Raw genomic sequence first — 20692 nt, 5'->3', positions numbered from 1 at the left:
GGGGGTGCTGAAAATTTCTCAGTCCAACGAAGAAGAGAATGACGTGGAGCATGAAACTTACAAGTTATGCCACATAATCACTCCTAAGTTCAACACACTTGGCACATCCTGTCTGAAGTTTCTGTAGCCCTTCCAAAAAATTACTCTGATGTCTGGTCACTGAAATACTGCTCTGTTGCTGCAATCACCTCCAAATCACTTGAAAATTATCCTCTTTTCAAACTCTTTTTAACACTTGGAAACAAAATAATCAGGTGGAGCAAGATCTGGTGAGTAGGGTAGATGGTCTCTGCATTGAAATCCCAACTGCATCAAAACAGCCATTGTTTTGCTAGTCTTGTGAGCAGGTGCATTGTCTTGCCAAAAAGACAACTTTTTCTGCAGCTTTCCTCTTCATTTTTCTTTCAATGCCTCCTTTAATTGGCACAGCAAATTACAGTAGTACAGTACTCCCCCGATATTCACGGAGGTTCCGTTCCAGGAACCCCCGAGAATGTCGAAAAACCGCAAATACAGTTTTTAGGCAGGGGAGACAGGAGCAGGCAGCCAGAGAGGCAGGAGAAGGCAGCTGGAGCGCCAGCGAGTGAAGGAAATCACTCGCGGTATGCTCCAACTGCCTCTTCCTGTATTAAAGTCGGGCCTCACCAATCAGGAGCTGCTTTGACACACATGGGCTGCTTTGACACTGACTGTAACCAGGCCAGTCTCTGAGTATGTGGGCAGGTCCGGCTCGGATCACAAGTAAGAAATTTTGTTGCGCCTTTTATGTGGTCAGATGAAGGAAAACCCGGATACTGGATTTCTGGAAAACTTCACCATGTTTTATTAGTGCTCAAAAGAAAACAGTTAAACTTAGTTCTTATGGCTCTCTTAAATGATTCATGCAATTTCATGTACTGTAGTCCCAGAGAGTCACATTGGGCTTTAACTTAGGTACTGGACAGTCCTTATTCACAAAACAAAATCAAAACAGACCCACACAGTAACTCAGGACAGACTGTCCTATATTTCCCCTCCAGGAATTATCAGCTTCTCCAAGCTACAGTTCCTTGTATTACAGCTGAGCACGGACCGTGTCAGCTCTCCCCAGCTTCACACCTCTTCTCAATAAGAGTAGAATCCACAATTAACTTTTCTTCTTTTCCTTTCTCACGTTATCACACTGTCCTCCCAGAGAACATTCACAGCCCTGCCTGATAGGCTGTGCGGGGCAAGCCTCCCTTGGTTTAAGGTCTTCAGACCCTCCCGATTATGCCCCCTTATTTTTCTTTATCTCCTGCCCCCAGGGAGTATTAACAACATGTTATTTACAGAGGCATTTCCCTTAATTTAGCAGTGCTGCCTCAGCGTTGCTTCAAGCCATTCTCTGACTCACACTTAAATGAAAACGACTGGCTCTCTTTATAGGATAGGACAGAACCCTCGAACACTGTATTCTCCTAGGTTCATGCCCTCGTTGTCCACACCTTCCCAGGGGTCACTACACATTTCCCACTCAGACTCTAGGGCACCAGGGCTTTCCATCCCCACATTCATTCCAGGTTTTACCTCCCATCCTCCTCTCTGCATGTCTGCCAGCTCTCCTACAGCATTCCCCTTAGGATAAACTTCCAGCCCTTCCCTCTGAGGTTTAATAGGCAAGTCACTATACCTCCTGTGGGTTACACTGCCTCTCCTTGTGGGCTGGCTTCCTGCAAAACGTCCCTGCTGGGGCTTAGGCAATGTGTGGAAGCTAGGATCACCGTGGGTTGTTTGGCTCTCCCAATCAGAGCCAGCTGAGCCTCCCTGCTTCCTCTGCTGGTTTCTTATTTGAGGCTTTTCATCCTGCAAACTACGAGGGCTGACTCCACCCCTTCCCAAGTTGGTTTCAGGTTTCTTTCTGACTCGGGGAAAGGAGTGATAGGGGATATTTCCAGCTTTCAATGCCCTCCCTACCTGAATTTTGGACTGGGGCACAAGCTGCCTTTTTACCTTTCTTTCTGCTTGTGTCAAATTAGGGCTGTCAGCAAGATGTTCCTGCTTTATCATAGTGCTTGCAGGTTTGTGGGCTTCACCATGGGCTGGTCTAGCCATCCTTTGGACCGTGATAGGAGCTTCCCTGTCACAACACGCAGGAAGAGGTGGTCGGAGCATACCGCGAGTGATTTCCTTCACGTGCCGGTACTGCGGCTGCCCTCTCCTGCCTCCCCTTCACGGTCAGAAAATATTGCGAATGACCGGGAACGCGGACTGCTAATTCACGGGGGAGCACTGTATTCTGTTTGGCCTCTTGGAAGATAGTCAGTCATTACAGCGGCTTCCTGATCCCAAAACACTGTACGAGTATGAAAGAAAGTAGCATGCATGTGGAAACAAATCTGTTTATGCTGCGACATGTCTCAAGATTACTCATGCACAGTTGTGACTCAGTGTGAATCTAACATTCCAGGAGAAAGGATATCAGGAGAGTCCTCGTGTGAATCAAGTAAGAAACAGCTAGATTTGGAGCACCGTTCAGTGATAAAATTTCTCACAAAAGAATGGAACAAAAGCCAAAGAGCCATGAACGCATGACTACTGTTTATGGTGAATCTGCCCCATCATCCTAGAAAGTGAAATTTTGGAGCAAACAATTGTGGGGTAAAGAATCCATTGAAGATGACCCTCGCACTGGATGGCCTGTGGATGCAACTTCCACAGAAATGTGCAAGAAAGTCAAGGATTCAATTTTGTCAGACAGACAAATTAAGGTTTCCCAATTAGCTGAAGCGGTGTCCTGCAAACTTTGTCGAGGCACAGCACACTAAACGTAGTGGCTACTGATTGAGGCATACAGAAGTGTGCTGACATTGCCGTGATGATGTCACATGCCTATGTGATGTCATCATATCAATGTCTGCACGAAGGCCCTCCAGATGGGCCCTGAGCCACCAGTGGGGGTGCAAGCAGGGAAGAGGGCCAGAGAGAAGAGGCGCTGGTGGCAGCTGATTGCCTACAGGACGTGCCTCTCGCCATGAAAGGCATGTCCTGTAGGCAGTCAGCCAGCGCCAGCACCTCTCCTCGCCTCCTTCCCAGTGTGTCATGGCATGCCTGAAATCTCAAGAGGCACACAGTTTGCGATACACTGAGATGAAGAAATGGGCACCTCGGCAGAGACAGTTTGGAAAATAATTCATGAAAAGTTGGGCATGTCCAAGATTAGTACAAGATGGGTTTCAAGAATGCTGACGCCATGTCAGAAGGCCACAAGGCTCCAGTGCTGTCAGGAGAACTTGAAGATGCTGCATGAAGACTAAGTGAATTTGTTTCATCATTTGGTGACTGGAGATGAGACTTGAATCTATCACAGAGATCCTAAGTTCACAATGTAGTCAATGCAGTGGAAGCACAAATCATTCCCCACCCCAAAAATGTTCAAGACGGAAAAATCTGTGGCAAAGTCATGGCAACTGTCTTCTGTGATGACGAAGGACTTTTGCTTCTGGAGTTCATGCCACACAAGTCAGCCATAACCGGAAAGAGTTATGCCAACACACTGATCACTTTTTAGGAGTCATTCAAGGAGAAAAGATGAGGAAAGCTCACAGGCATGCTGCTTCTTCCCAACAATGCGCCGGTACACAGCACTTCTTATGTTCTTATGCTATTATGTCACAACCATCATGGGTCTGCCACCCAAGAATGTGGGTTTCAGCAGCTGAACCATCCACCCTACAGGCCTGACCTGGCTCCCTTGGATTATTTCCTGTTCCGAGTTTTGAAGAAATCTCTCAGCGGTTTTCAAGTGATGAAGACGTCAAGGAAGCTGTGACGTCCTGGTTTGAAGGTCAAACAGAATTATTTTCAAAGGGGTTAAAGTCTTTGCAGGAAAGTGGATGAAGTGTATGGAGCTAACAGGGGACTATATTGAAAAAAATAAAACAAACATTTTTTGAAAACTCCTTTCTTTCCTATTGAGGTAGATAAATTATTGAATACCCCTCATATTGACCTTGCAAACATTTTATGAGATTGCCATTTTATTGTTTTCTGTGTAGTAGATAACACGTCTGTAGCATTCATCATTATATTCTGTGTGGCAGGGACCTATACAGTTGGTGAGCTTCATTTACCAAATAGAGAATCAGTCACTAATTAATTTAAACATAATCTTCTGTGTATTTCTTAACCATACCACATTATCACCAATCAGTTGGCTGTTATTACTTGATGATCTCAAATATAACTTCAAATGAAATATTATTTACTGTGTTGTCTTGCAGTTAATTGCTACAGAACTTAATCTGCAGCTAAATGAGATCACAAATTCCACCAAATCAATCAAATAATTATTCCTTAGCTGCAAGACACAGGATCCTAATTAAGAAATAAACAGAGTTAATCAAGACATAAGGGACGACTTGCCATCATTGAGTTCATTGTATGAAAGAAATATTAGGCTTTGTCTTTTATTTTTCCAATTCTCAAAACCTTTATTGCGTGCTACATTCACATTGTAATAATACCATGCTAGGGCCTCTCAAAAGCAATATCTAGACATTATTAAAGCATTTGTTCTTTTTTTAAGGTCCAGTAGGCAACAGAGAGCAAAATAGGATGGTACAAAATGAGTAATTGCAGCAATTTGTAACAATAGTCTTGGATATGACTTCAAATCTGCAGATGACTCTCTTGTCAAAGATGTATTTTAGGTTTAAATTATTGCAGCTGAGAGCTTTCTGAGTTTAAATATGGACTTCATTCAAACTTGGTATACAAAAGTGCAGAAATCTTATAAAATATCTGGATTTTCTGCTTTTTAAACATCTGTTCCTTGCTTATCAAATGAAATTGTGCTGCTGCTGTCCTTTGCACCACAATAATTTTAGTGGATATGTTCTCTTAGGCTTCCGCAGATGGTGTCTTGATTTGTTGCAGTTGTCCAGGTCTCACCAAATCTGTGTAGGTAGAGTCAACGTTTCAGCCATCGTTCTGTGGCTTTCTTCAGGGTGTTCATGGTGACTGAAACGTCGGTTCGACCTACAGCAAAGACGCGGACATCTACGACAATAATTTTAGTAGATCTTCAGACTGCAAGTAGGGTCAGCTTTCACCATTACAGAAACCCAGTGGTCACCTAGGATGACAGCTACCTGGAGGGGAGGGGCAGCAAAGAGATGCGGATACAATCAAAGCAAAACAATCATATCGGACCGCCCTCAACCTGTTCTTTTACGGGCAGAGGGAGTGGGTTTTCAAATAGGCCATTTTACTGTATTTCAGTTAACAGCCATTCCTCGTGTAATGGCTTTTGGATATTTCTCTCATTATATCTGAATTTTTTGAAGGACTGTTCTGGGATGTCACTGTTGCAGAGAGATAAAAGGAGAGCTAATGGATTGAAATCATCTAGAATTTTCTTCACTGACTAAGCATCCATGATTTCAGAGAAGAAAGCTACCAAACAAGAAAATGGGAGATGGGGAGGAATTATGGAAGATCAAGCATAAATTATTCTCCACTTCCACATTTTCAGCTTCTGAAATAAACAACCATCATCCTATATCCTTAGTATAGTCATGTCAATACAAAGATTCTGCCAGTGAAGAAAGGGGGCATCTCAGCCTATATGGAGGAGAAGGAGGGGTTGGGGGGAACCTTGGCTAGCCAATAGGTGTTAAATCAGGATGACTTGGAAGGATCAGGAGCAAGGAAGAGGTGTTAAAGGGGGGAACCTGTGTGATTCTAAGGTTAGTCTGTGCATTCTTAATAGAGGAGATGGAATGGGAAGGAATTCCCCCCTCCCCCCACAATCAATGGCCCTTTCACTTTGCCCAGCACCAATTGGACCCCAGGAATAAGGTGAGATAAGAGGGGCAGACGGTATAGGAGGGAAAGTGTTTTATTTTCTTACAAGAATGAGTTTTGGATTTAATCAATGGTAATTGTGGGGCAAGTTTTAACTAACATGTTCATTTCCTATTTCATTGTCAAGAAGCACATCTCTGGTGGCTGGCACTGAAAAGACAGTCAGTAGTCATTCCCATGGGTGTGGCTTTAGGTATCTGGCCAATCAGAGTCTTAGGCCACACCCAGTGCATCCCAGAATGGGAAGGGGAAGGCCTGGCATTATTAAGAGTTAGGCCTGCCGACTTGAGGGAGAAGGCATCCCTCTGGCCAGCCTTCCTGTTAAAGGTATGGGAGGGTCCAGGTTTGACTTTGGGGGTGGGGGGCTTGTGGAAGTGCTGGCAGGAGGGAGTGTCCATTAGGACAGATGCAATTCTATTTAGGATGCCCATGTGCGATTCTGAAAAGCTGCTTAGGCGGCTGCTGAGACTTGTGACCCCTCAATTGAGCACAGGACAAAAGTGCTCCGACAAAGATACGCCAACAATTGTGCGCAGGGTGTTTGTGTGCCCCTGGTCCCGCCGCTTTAAACCTATAATGTTAGCACTGTGAAGGGGTGGGGGGAACAACCCCCCACCCCACTACATATACAAGTCCTCACACTCCCGTTGGGGTGTAGGGGGGAACACCCCACACACACACTAGACTGAAAAACTCCAGTGCATCGAAAACTGAACGGAAAATGGACGTTTTTCAGCAATGTGAGTGTGAAGGCTTTTACATGTTCTGGGGGACCCCTCCAGACCCCCCTTATAGCGCATATGGTAAAGCTTTAAAGTGGCAGGACCGGCGGCGCGCATATGTCCTGTGCACAATTGTCGGTGCGTCTTTGTCAGCACGCCAATGTCCGGCGTGATTTAGTTACGGAACTGCTGAGACCAGGCATCCTACACAGAATCAGGCCAAAAAGGTCCAGTTGCCCCCTCATTCTATAGGGCGATGCCTAAATTTACGTGCTGATTGCATGCATAGATTTGATCGAATACTAGAACGTATGCAGGTAAGTGCTAACTGGTGCTCAGTTTTATTCTATAAATCATAGGCGTCAGAAGGGGGAAGGCACAGGGGCCATGGCCTCTCCAAAAATTGGCCGCCGCTGTTGTCCATCCTCCCACCCATTTCTCAATGTTGTATTTTAAATCTTAGGGGCACAACTTTCTTTGTGTGTAAATGTAATGGGATGTCCATGGAAAGAAAGATCATGGCCAAGGCCTTGGCACAACCAACATTTACACTCGTAATTTACAGAATATTAGGCGCACAAACACCTGCTATTGACATTGCATAAGTCAACTTAGACATGTTGACGTCAATCTACACTGATATTCTAGAACAAAATCTTGGTACCCAGATTCCTTTATAGAATTAGTGTTCAGTGCACTGAATCTAGGTCAGGGATCTCAAAGTCCCTCCTTGAGGGCCGGAATCCAGTCGGGTTTTCAGGATTTCCCCAATGAATATGCATGAGATCTATGTGCATGCACTGCTTTCAATGCATATTCATTGGGGAAATCCTGAAAACCCGACTGGATTCCGGCCCTCAAGGAGGGACTTTGAGATCCCTGATCTAGGTGGCTAAATTGCGGTGCCCAGTTACAGAATTGTTTCCTTGATGTGTGCAAATGTTATGTCTGTCAAATTGGCTGATTATAGCTCTGTCTCCTGGATGATACCATCAACCCAATTCTACAGAAAGGCTGTGGATGACTGTCAGGAGCCGATTGCTATGAGCAGGGCAGGATTAATTTTTCGAGGGCCCCTAGGCACACAAGTGCACTGGGCCCCACAGCCCTGCCCCACCCACATCCCACCCCTGCCTGCCTATGCCCTGTCCTCATTTAATTACCTGTTTTCTTATTTACTTCTTTATTTCCACTTGTATTTCTTTTTTTTTATTATAAAATTCAAAGCAACAAAGATTACCATACCAGTGCCAGTTCTATGCAAGCCCCAAACATCTCTCAACAAATCCCCCCTTCTTTCCCACCTATTGCCCAGGACTTTAACTCTGAACACTTTCCATACGTATACAAAAGTGTTCAAATGCATTGTAAAGCAGTAATACTATCCGAAACATAAATCTGTATTAATAACCCAGTTTGCAACTCCTCTCAACTGCCTCACTCTATGTTGTCCAACTTTAACCCATATGTATATATAAACAACCAAATCTGTAACTCCTCTGGTACGTTCCACTCCATGTATGTTAATTTGTAACAAAACAACAAGGCAAGTGGTCCACCAAAGAATCCAATGTGGAACAAAAGAAGATTGGCAGACAATAAGGAGATTCAAATCAGGTTCATTCAAGGTGCTCCCAGGAGCCATGCCTGATTCATTTCGCCAAACAAAGCTGGTCAGTGCTAACAGAAAACCATGTCTTTCATACACATAGGACCACCCTCATCCAGTATGGAATAAGTAATCACAAAATACCCTCCTTCCTCCTCCCCCTTTTTACAAAAGCATGGAAGAGGTTTTTAGCACTGGCGGGCTGAATGTTCTGCGCTGTTCTGATGATCATATGAATTCTATGACCATTGGAGTAGTGCAGAGCATTCAGCATGCTGGCTTGTGCTACAAACCGAAGTTTAGGGGGTGAAGAAACAGTAGTGCATATCCCCCAATACTACACAAAATATAAAGATAGTAGATGTAAATTTAAAAAAAAAGAAAAAATAGAAACAAATCACTTTACAAATAACAAATAGAAATAAAACAAAAAATAAGATAATACCATTTTTTTGGACTAATACATTTTTAAATTAGCTTTCAGAGGTCAAACCCTCTTTCCTTAGGTCAGTAAAGTATTACAGTATCCTGTCCTGACCTGAGGAAGGAGAATTTGGTCTCTGAAAGTTAGTCAAAAATTTATTAAAATTAGTCCAATAAAACAATCGCCATATTTGCATTTTCTATTTATCAACATTTATTAACACTGCTACAATACTGCTTTATCCTATAGCAAAGAAATTAAAAAATAGAAATTTTTTCTACCTTTGTCGTCTTGATTTTCAGCTGAATTATGTGTTTGGGTCTTCCCATTTGCACTAGCGTTCTCCATAGTTTATTGTAATCCACACAGTGAAAAGCTTTGATATAGTCGATGAAGCAAAGGTATAGGGGATTTTGGTATTCTTTGCTCTTCTCCAATATTCATCTAATATTGGACTAGGATTCGAGCACAAGTTGATGGCACCTAACAACCTTCGTCTCCCAGTTTCTGCTTTCCTCATCTTCACCTTCCAGAAATTGTCTGCCAACCTCCTTCCATCTTTCCATTTCTCCTCCTGCCCTCCCCCTGGCCCCTTGGTCTGACATCCAACTTTTTCCCTCTGTTTCCCTCATGGTCTGGCATCTCTCTCCTTCCATCTTTCCTTCCTTCCCCCTCTCTTCTCATTACCTCCACTCAGATCTGATATTTCTGTCTTCTTTCCCCTTTCTCCCCATGCTCTGGCATCTCTCTCTTCTCTATTTTCTGCATCTATCTAAATTAAATTCTCTCTTACTATTCAGTCCTCAGTTTCCCTTTTTTAACTGTGTCTACCCATAGATTGCCACCCCTTTCCTTCACCCCTCCACTATCTCACTAACTCTCTTCTTCCCCTATCCAGTATATGCCCTTTTTCTTTATCCCCTCCTTCCATCCAGAATGTGTTTTTTCTCCACTTCCATTCAGCATTTGCTCTCTCCTCTGAACTGATATCTATCTGCCCCCTTCTCTATCTCTCCCCACTTCCATCATATGCCTCTTCTCTCTCTCCCTCTTCCCCAGGCCCATCTCCCTCTCTTTCCCTCATCTTTGCCTATGTTGCTGCTTTTTTTTTTAAACTGGGATAAGTAAGATCAGAAGTACCCCCCTCCCTCAAGAACAGCAATGCCCCCATCCCTCCGGCATCAACGGCACTTAATAGGGCAGAGAGCAGCTGCCCTACTGTCTCCCTTCACATCGGCATTTTTTTTTTATTTTTTTTACGGCTAAGGCCCCCTCTCCCCATCCCCCCGCCCCGGGCAGTTAACGGCACTTATAAGATCAGCAACGGGCTCCCCGGTATCAGCAACAAGTAAGATTGGCAATGCGGTGCTCAGCCCAAATCTTCCCTCTGACGCAGCTTCCTGTTTCCGCCCGGGCAGTTCGTGTCAGAGGGGAAGCTTTGTGTTGAGCACCGCATTGCCAATCTTACTTGTTGCTGATACTGGGGAGCCCGTTGCTGATTTTATAAGTGCAGTTGATGCCGGTGGGAGGGGGGTCCGTGGCTGATTTTAAGTGGGGGGGCCCCGTAGCCGATCTTAAGTGGGGGGGGTCCGTAGCCAATCTTAACTGCCATAGCCATTTAAAAAAAAAAAAAAAAAAGGCGAGGTGAAGGGAGATGGTAGGGCAGCTGCTCTGTTTCTCCTCCTTCAGCGCCCCCCCCCCTGAAATTTTGGCACATGCCTCCTGGACCTGCCCTGAAAAGTTCTCAGCCCAACCAACAAAGTTGGGGCAGTCTCCATTGAGGGCATAGAAAGAAAAAAAAAAAAATGGAAAATCACTGTAAGTGTATAGACCTCAATGGAGACTGCCCCAACTTTGTAGGTTGTGCTGAGAACTTTTCAGCGGCCCCTAAGGAAAAGTCAGGGATATGTCAATTAGGAGCAAAGAAAAACCAAATAGATTGAAGGTAGATATTGTTTGCCTCAGGTACACACTGCGTTTTGGGAAGGGAGAGAGTTGTTTGATTAGCAACTAGAGATCTGTGTCATGCCTTATTTTATGGAACACAAATAGCAAAAAAAAGAGGAATGGAGGGAAAATATACAATATACTAGAAAACAAGTCCATTCCGTTTGATCAGTACACACCAACGCCAGAAAAAAGTATTTTAAGGCGAAAGCAAGCAGGAGTTTGACTCTGCGAATCGATAGTCTGGAGCGTTGGTGTCACGGCCTGGTTCTTTCCTAACTAGCTTGATTTTCTAGTTAGTTTGACTATTTTCAGGCTCCCACCTGCCAGTAATAAGTTATATGCGAAAGTTTTTTGCCAGTGACCCCTCTCCGTGTCTAAGGCTTTTCTTTCGCCTTAAAATACTTTCTCTGCCATTGGTGTGTACTGATCAGATGGACTGATTTGTTTTCTAGTATAATGCCTTATTTTATTGCATTTTAATAGATATTTATTTTTTTGTATATTTTTATGAGTTGGTTACCACCCATGCTCGCCGCTTAGTCGAAAGGGGCATGTGGAGGAGCCCACCTACCCAGTGTGGTTCTTAGTTCCCGCCCCATTGGCCTATCCCCCCTTTCCCACCCCTCCACCACCACCACCGCTGCCTCCCCAAGGGTTGGCACGGCCTTGGCCGTTTTGTCGCCGCCGCCTACCCCACATGGGGGATAGGGCATTTTTCCTTTCCCTGGCATTGGTGTGTACTGATCAAATGGAGTGATTTATTTTCTAGTATAATGCCTTATTTTATTGCATTTTAATAAATATTTATTTTTTTGTATATTTTTATGAATTAGTTGTAAGCTGTTCTGAGTTATTCTTAGGGAAAAAAAAGAGGGTTGTAAGTATAAATGAACTCGATGCAATTGCTCGCATCTATATTTTTGTGTTACAATGTCTCATGAGCCAGGAATTCTTCCAAGATTTTCCACCCCTCCCCCATCCCTAAACCACATTTCAGAAAACAGAGTTATGTTTTAAAATGACACATGGGGAGGAGGGGAATTCAAATCATAAAAATGTGGAATTTATAAGATGTATAATGAGATCTACATGCCTTATGGTCACATGGTCGGACAAATTGGTATTGGACAAAGCAGATCACTGAGATTGGATTGTTAAACTGTAAATTGGATTTTTCATCTTATTTTTAGAACAGGAAGCAGGCATCGAAGAAGAAGTGAGTTTTCTGGATATATGCGTTTTGCTAACTCAAGGTGACCAGATCCCATTTCAGGTTGGTTCATTCTTCTTTCCTCGTTAATAGCTGATGAACGACGCACAGTATGCTTGCTCCTGTTATACTCGGTTGTATTCTGGTCATACTTCCTCAAGGAAAATTAGCAGAGAAGGTATTCCGCAGAGTCCAGCAGGAACTGTCTGTGCTGCTCTCTTTAAAAGCAAAATAAATCTGAATTATACTTGTTAGTGAATGAGAGTACCCAAGAAAGGGACTTGGGGGTAATGGTGGACATGACAATGAAGCCGATGGCACAGTGCGCAGCGGCCGCTAAGAGAGCGAATAGAATGCTAGGTATAATCAAGATGGGTATTACAACCAGGACGAAAGAAGTTATCCTGCCGCTGTATCGGGCGATAGTGCGCCCGCATCTGGAATACTGCGTCCAATATTGGTCTCCGTACCTTAAGAAGGATATGGCGATACTCGAGAGGGTTCAGAGGAGAGCGACGCGTCTGATAAAAGGGATGGAAAACCTTTCATACGCTGAGAGATTGGAGAAACTGGGTCTCTTTTCCCTGGAGAAGAGGAGACTTAGAGGGGATATGATAGAGACTTATAAGATCATGAAGGGAATAGAGAGAGTAGAGAGGGACAGATTCTTCAAACTTTCGAATAATAATAGAACAAGAGGGCACTCGGAAAAGCTGAAAGGGGACAGATTCAAAACGAATGCTCGGAAGTTCTTCTTTACCCAGCGTGTGGTGGACACCTGGAATGCGCTTCCAGAGGACGTAAGAGGGCAGAGTAAGGTATTGGGGTTTAAGAAAGGATTGGACAATTTCCTGCTGGAAAGGGGGATAGAAGGGTATAAATAGAGGATCACTGCACGGGTCCTGGACCTGTTGGGGCTGCCGTGTGAGCGGGCTGCTGGGCACGATGGACCTCAGGTCTGACCCAGCGGAGGCATTGCTTATGTTCTTATTGGAAGCTTTTCAGCTGCAGTTCATGGCCTATTGATACCAGACATTAAATTATTATATTTTATCAGTTTTTATTGCTTACTGAATGCACTGTAGTCAAATACTGTGATTGTGAAGAACGTAAGAATAGCCATGCAGGGTCAAACCAGCAGCCAATCTGCCCAGTATCCTGTTTCCACAGCGCATACCTGGCAGAAACCCGAATAGTAGCAATATTCCGGAACCCCAAAGAGTATCAAGATTCCATGCAGAATCTCAACGCCTAGCAAGATTCTGGAATCCTAACTAGTAGCAAGATCCCATGCTACCAATCCAGGGCAGGCAGTGGCTTCCCCCATGTTTGCTCTTATAGTAGCACATTTGCATGTTCTTTGAACAGCATGTGTTCTAGTAATCACAATTATTACAGGAAGCTTTCATATTTCTCTATGGATTATAATGTAATGAAAAGTGGTAGGCAGTCATAGACTCCCAATATGACTATGTCTACCACATCAAGGCGTGGGAGGATAGCAGTTAAAGCAATCATGTATAAATCTCTACCAAATCTGTGTCTCTCAAGTGTTCGACCAACTGCTTTTCATCCTCACTGATAACTGTGGCTGGGTCAGGGTCACCTCCAAAGTCTGTATTGGCCCAAGGGGAATCCCCGACCTTTATGATAAGTGTCAGCCAGATGTCCTTAAATAATGGACTTAGAATAATAGAGCACCATCTCTTCTAACAATTGCCTGGTCTGCCTATTGTGAAATCCTGCCCATCGACCTCCGAGTACACAGAAGTGACCGCTTTAGAAAGGGAAAGGGATCGGGACTTGTATACTGTCTCAAAACTTCCCGGAAAAATCAGAAGGGGGCGCCATCACGGCTGTTATTGTAATGATTTCAAGCAACTAAGACGTTTCTCAAAAAAAATTGTGCATGCAAATGAGGTTCGTGGAGTTTCGCCAAGGGCCGCTAGATTTACCTGTGATGAGCCGCTGGTGAGAGCAATCGGCACATGCGCAGAATACACCATGAAAAGAGGCTTAGATGTGCACATGTGCCGGGAAAAGCAAAGCCGCCGTCATCATCTTCGGGTCTCATCATGTATCTTCTCATCAGGACAACGTGGAAAGCATAAGGATAAGAACTACCATCCATAATGCCATCCACTATTCTAGCACAAAACATGCATGGCTCACAAAAACGTATAATTCACAAGCTTTTTGTAATTTTTTAATGTTTAAATTTTATCATGAGCCACAGCCAGAAACACATGAGACACGCCTATAATACAGAGAGCGTGGCAGTGGCGACCATTTAACATATATCTGGACAACCGTTAACAGAAACTGGCATTAGAACAAGCTTCAGCATTTCCCCTGAAGAAGCCCACTGGTGTGAAACAGATTTGGCCTCCGTCGGTTCTAAAAGATAAGTGCTTGTTGTCAGTTTACATTATAGCTTGCCAGATTTTATGTCCTTTGTCACATTTTGATGGTTGCCAGCTCCTTAATTTCCATTAATATGGGAGTAATTGAATTTTGATTCAATATATTTATAAATACAAAAACATTTTAAAATTGATAAAATTATTTATGAATTTCTACAGAGGTTTTTAATCGATGATGATACCCTAACCCCAATTTGGTGTCCTTCTATTGAGTGGACCCCAGGGGTGTTTTGAGATCTTTTTTCCTCTGTTTTGGTATGATTATACACTTTATATCATTGGAGTGTTCTATTTTGTCTATATCAATCTAAGGATTTTGCTTGTTTGAATATTCTATTAAGGCCTCCACTAATTTTGCTCAAATTTTATCATGAGACACAGCCAGAAACACATGAGACACATTTATAATACATGTGCTCAAGAAGCATGCTTTGGTCCCCCCCCCCCTAAAATAAAACCTACTATAATTCTTGTAAGTTTTTTAAATGTCAAACCTTATCATGATTAATATATCTCAAGGGAGTAAATTTATATAATTCTGTGATGCTTATCAATCACTTAAAAATATATCACAGCCTTACAATTCTATAGATAAATATTAAATTAATTAAATTAGTTAATGCTCAGACCCACAACCTATATAATGTTCATGTGAGGTAACCCAAACATAGGCTGCCATCAGACCATCATAGCACTAATGATGTCTGTATCACCATACGATGTTGAATAGCAGAAAAATAACAACACATACTTATCTGCTGGTGGTAATTGGCGTAACCAGGTCACGAAACAGGCTGTCCTAAGTATTAAAGTGCCAGTGCATTGTCCATTGATACTTAATTTCTGGAAGTCAATTTGGGGACAAATAAATATTATTCTTGAGCCATCAATCCCGTTAACCTACGAAGCCATAATTTGTGGTACAATATTACATTACATTACATTAGTGACTTCTATTCCGCCTTTATCTTGCGGTTCAAGGCGGATTACATAAGAATTGTTATGATCTTAATACATAAGCTTATATAGGAACATTTTCTAATTTGCTAAGGAGTAGATTGGTAATGTTGGTGGAGTTTGGAACTTTGTTGGTAAAGTTATATTGGTTTTATGTGTGTTTTTTGAAAAGTAAAGTTTTTCTTTCTTTTTTGAAAGTTTTGTAGTCTGTGGTTGAAGTCAACAGATTGGTGAGTTGTTGGTCCAGTTTTGCTGCTCTGGTGGCCAGAAGGTTGTCATATATATATACCGTATTTGCCGGCGTATAAGACGACTGGGCGTATAAGACGACCCCCCAACTTTTAGTTAAAATATAGAGTTTTGTTATATAATCGCTGTATAAGACTACCCCTTCTTCCGCACACCTTCTCTACCGCCCCGGGTGCAGCACAGCCGGCCAGGTCCCCTTACTTTTGTGGCACTTCCCCGACCGACCGACAACAGCCCCGGTCCGACAAACCTCCCTGCCCTTAACCGCGAATCTAAATTACCTTCTTACAGCTGCTGTAAGAAGGTAATTTAGATTCGTGGCTACAGGGCAGGGAGGATTGTCGGACCCGGGCTGTTATCGGTCGGTCGAGGAAGTGCCACAAAAGTAAGGGGACCTGGCCGGCTATGCTGCAACCGGGGCGGGGCGGCCGCCCCTCTCGCTTGGTACCGCGAGGCTACTCTCCTTCTCCTTATCTGCCCTGCCTGCAGCACAGAGCCGAACGGAAGTCTTCCCGACGTCAGCGCTGACGTCGGAGGGAGGGAGGGCTTTGTTTAAGCTTTGTTTAAGCCCTCTCTCCCCTCCGACGTCAGCACTGACGTCGGGAAGACTTCCGTTCGGCTCTGTGCTGCAAGCAGAGAAGGTAGGGAGAAGAAGAGCCGCGTACATCCAGAAGACTGAGCATCCAGCCCCGCAGGAGCCCCGCGACCCTCGGAGGCGTCCCCACGGGATCCCCGCGACCCTAGGGGCGTCCCCGTGCAGCTCTCTAATGTAAAGTAAGGGCATGTAAACAGTACCCGGCGTATAAGACGACCCCCGACTTTGGGGAGGATTTTAAGGTACTGAAAAGTCGTCTTATACGCCGACAAATACGGTATATATATATATATTTTTTTTTTTTTTTTTTTGCATATTAAGCCTTCTTTAGATAGATATAAAAGCCGGCTCTTCTTGATTATGACCGGAAGAGCCATCCAGATGATTACGCGTAACTGGAAGAGTTACGACAGACTGAATTACACATTTTGATGGGCAAATATTTGTTCCACGTATAAATATGAGAGAATGAATGCGGAGTGTTTGGGGTCTAGTCAGAGCAGGATTAATTTGTCGAGGGCCCCTAGGCACCCAAGTACACTGGGCCCCCTGCCCCGCCCCACCCCACCGTGCGCCCAGGCGGAAACAGGAAGCTGCATCAGAGGGAAGCTTTGGGCAAGCAGCACCGCTTGCACAATTACAGTTCCCGTTGCCTTTCTTACCCGCGTTGCTTGCTTGTCTTGCTTTCCATCAATAGTGGGGGCCCACGTTGCCAATCGGGGGGGCCCGCATTGGCGATCGATGCTGGAGGGGCCCATCGCCGTTTGGAAAAAACAATGTTGATGCCCTCCTTCATCGGGCCCCCCTGACCATTTTGGGACCTAGGCATGCGCCTACTTGGCCTATTGGTTAATCCTGCCCTGGGTCTAATATGATATTCAATAAGGTGTGGAGCCCATTGAATGCATATGTTGAATTGCAATGAATGTCAGGCATTTCCCTTTTTACAGGATTCCTTACACATCTAGGGAGGTGGGGTGGGGGAAGGGGAAGGTATTTGGGTTTGCTAAAGGTATCTAATTTAATAAAACGGTAAGCCGCGCATGCGCACTTCCTATGTGTGCCCCGGTTTTCCATGAGCTGTAGCGACCCATAGGAAGTGCGCATGCGCGGCTTACAGTTCTGTTTTTCGGTCTGGCCTGCTCCCTGCCGTATTTTTTTTTAGTTGAAAGACGCAGCGGTGGCTCCTCTCACGATCCCCGCCTGCGTCGGACTTCCAACACAGGTGGGGATCATGAGAGGAGCCACCGCCGCGTCTTTCAACTAAAAAAAAAAATACGGCAAGGCGAGCAGGCCAGACCAGACCGAAGCGCAAGACCGCGGGAAGGGAAGGGGTGGGGGAAATGCTGCAACTGCTGCACAGGGACCTGGAGGGGAAGACAAATACCGCTGCTGCTGCACAGGGAAATCGGGGGGGGGGGGAGGGAAATGCTGTTGCAGGGAAGTGGGGTGGAAATACTACTGCACAGGGAAATGGAGGGAAAGAATGACAGACAGACAGCAGGAGGGAGGGAGACAGACAGAAAAGAAGAAAGACACAGGGGCAGGGAGAGGGACAGAAAGACAGACAGAAAAAGGGAGACAAGGAGAGAGAGAGAGAGAGACAGCGGGAGAGAGAGAGAGACAGAAAGAAAGACAGACAGACAGACATATATTCTAGCACCCGTTAATGTAACGGGCTTAAAGACTAGTTTATCTATAATATTGCAATAATATATGCATGTGCAGTGTAATAGTTATGTGAGGAAGAGAGGGAGAAAAGGATTGGTAATGTATTAATTTTGTGTATTTTAAGTGCGTTATGTATAATGCTCATGTTTAATATATTTGTATTGCTCTGTCAAAATTTGAAAATCAATAAAAAAAAAGGTGCCAGTGCAATGTAAACCATAAAAACTCCTGCAGTCATAAAACACAAGTCAAGTCCTTCCCCCCCCCCCCCCAGACAGAAACATATGCCTGAGATGTGATTTTCACAGTACCGACCCCACCGGAGCAGTCAGCGATTTTTCCTCGCCAAAAGCCAGCAACGCGCTTGGGGAATCACACAGCGATAATAGAGAATCGCCTGGAGTGCTCCTTTAAATATTGATGAGACCATTTTACTCCCATTTTAATATTAATCACCTCATTGTACTACATTTGCATGGCAGAGTCGGAGACTGCTAGAAAGCTTGGAAGAGACCGCAGTGAGCCGTTTTGATAATTGGTTGCAAAAATACATGCACACTAAACCGTCTGGAACAGATTTAGTGACCATTGTTAAAGGCATGATAATGTTTTGAGAATCTTCCTCGCAAAGCAGTTATATAGCTTCCTCAAGCATTGCCCCTATCTGTCCCAGTGGGCTCACAATCTATCTAATATACCTGGGGTAGTAGAAGATTAAGGGTTAGATTCTCAAAACTTCATGTTAAAAACCGATGGGTCACTGTCGCAGTTGTTGTTGTTGCAATTTTAAAATAGTGAGTTATTCTTTTAAAAAAACACGCATGCAAAGGAGGTTGGTGGAGAGTAGTGAAGGTTTGCTAAATTTGCATGTGCCTATCGCTGATGACAGTGACCGGCATATGCGCATAATAAATGCACAAAAAAAACCCCACTCCCTCCAGCTGTTAAAGTCAAGCAACCCCCCACAATAGCGGGAGAGATGCCCACTCCCTCCTGCCACCAAGCAACAGCTCCTGGCAGCGAGAGAGATGCCCACTCCCTCCTGCCACCACTGTTAAGCAACCCCCCCACCTGACACTCCCCCCAGCAGCGGGAGAGATGCCCACTCCCTCCTGCCACCACCGTTAAGCAACCCCCCCACCTGACACTCCCCCCAGCAGCGGGAGAGATGCCCACTCCCTCCTGCCACCATGCAACCCCTCCATACCACCACCCCATGCCTCCGATGACCCCCCTGCTCCCTACCCATTTATGATGGCTGACCAGAGGGATGCCTACTCCCTCCAGCCTCTTCAAAATGGTGGGCCTTTCTCTCCCTGGCGCATCCTGGGATGCACCGGGGAGGGGTCTAAGGCTCTGATTGGCCCAGGTTATTTAAGGCCTCTACTATGGGAGGGGCCTTAGGCATCTGTGCAAATCTGAGTCTTAGGCCCCTCCTTGGTGCATCTGTGGAGGGGCCTAAAGCTCTAATTGGCCCAGGTTGTTTAAGGGCCCTCCTTTGGCAGGGGCCTTAAACAACCTGAGCCAATCAGAGCCTTAGGCCCCTCCCCAGTGCATCCACCATGGAGGGGAAGGCCTGCCTTGGCGGGGTGAGAGTGTCATGGTCATTGTTTAAGGGTGATTTTTAGTGGCAGGACTCCAGACCCATAATTGCACAGTTCCAGAAGGAACTTCCTGACTCAGAACCATCATTGCAATGAACAGGGTGGGTTTGTTTGCGGTGGGGAGGTACAGATAGTTAAAACAGAATATTATTTATCATCTATGTGCCATTCTGTGAACTACCATCAAGCTAAAAGTTAAAACCAATCAGGGATTACATTTAAAAAGATTCAAGTCAACCGTGAGCAGACTACAAATGCCATCTCATGTCTCATCTTCTATCCCACCAGCCAATAATTAAGTTCACTCCTAAAATGTTCCCCAAGCACAGGAATCGACTTGTTCTTTCAGCCATTTCTGCATCATCATGCGATTGGGATCTAATTGTCACTCTGCCATTTCCAAAAAGGATGAATGGTTTCTTTTCAAAACCCAACCAGTGCTGGGATTGCAGTAGCATTATCAAATTTCTCTATAAGTGCTGGCTAAAAGAACAACGGAGCTGTAACAAAGATTTAACACCCATCAAAGCATCTCCTGTAGTCACTGAGACCACTTAGAGCAAATGCCAGGTAAGCAGACTCTCAAAGCCCATGAGCTTGCACTCATTAGCATTTGGGTTAATAAATTCCAGTGTGGATAATGTTTGAGGCTTGAATTTCAAAACTACTAAATTGGCTCTTTTTTAAGCAAATACACAAGAATCTAAACTGCTGATCATAAAAAAAAAAAAAAAGTTTAAATTCTAGAATGTTCTGATTTCTTTAGCTTCTGACGCACTGGACAGAATTTCCCTGGGAAGCTTTCTCTCTTTAGCTGCATGCATCCCACCTCCATTGTATGTAAATCCATCTCTTGCATATTCATTAGAGAGATTTTAAAAATGCATCTGTTTGGAGCCCTCAGGGACTGAACTTGTGCACCCTTGACATTTCAATAAGCTTGAAAATGTCAGGTCAGGAAGGCTTTCAGTACATCAGAGTCTTATGGAAAGCATTTCATGTCGGTGGTAGGAGTGAGCTGGGATGTTCTGTCCTGTATCTCTACAAAGCAAAAGTGTCTGAGCTGCATAATGTCAAAATATTATATTTGAAAAAAGGAATGTGGTTGCCATGTTAGTTCATTTAGGGTTCCTTTTAGTAAACCACAGGCTGGCAAGGTAAATGCTCTAACGCTCATTCAATTCCTATGAGCGTCGGAGCATTTCCCTCGCTGGCCCACGGTAAGAAGCTCTACCATGGTTTAGTAAAAGCCAGCATTAGATTTTATTTGTTTATTTATTCATTTATTTCATATTTACTACATATACCGCCTGTAACTGTAATTAACAGAGAGGGGCGGTGTTCAATCTACAGTTCTCCTAAGTTTCTGCGGCTGGCGTCATAATTACTGCAGTTGTCCGGGTCTCACCGCGTCTGGGTACATAAAACCGGCATTTCAGCCATCTTATTGTG

Source organism: Geotrypetes seraphini, chromosome 8 (assembly GCF_902459505.1).
Source record: "Geotrypetes seraphini chromosome 8, aGeoSer1.1, whole genome shotgun sequence".
Lineage (NCBI taxonomy): Eukaryota > Metazoa > Chordata > Amphibia > Gymnophiona > Dermophiidae > Geotrypetes > Geotrypetes seraphini.
The sequence above is the reverse complement of the archived record's forward strand: the minus strand, read 5'-3'. Positions refer to the sequence as shown.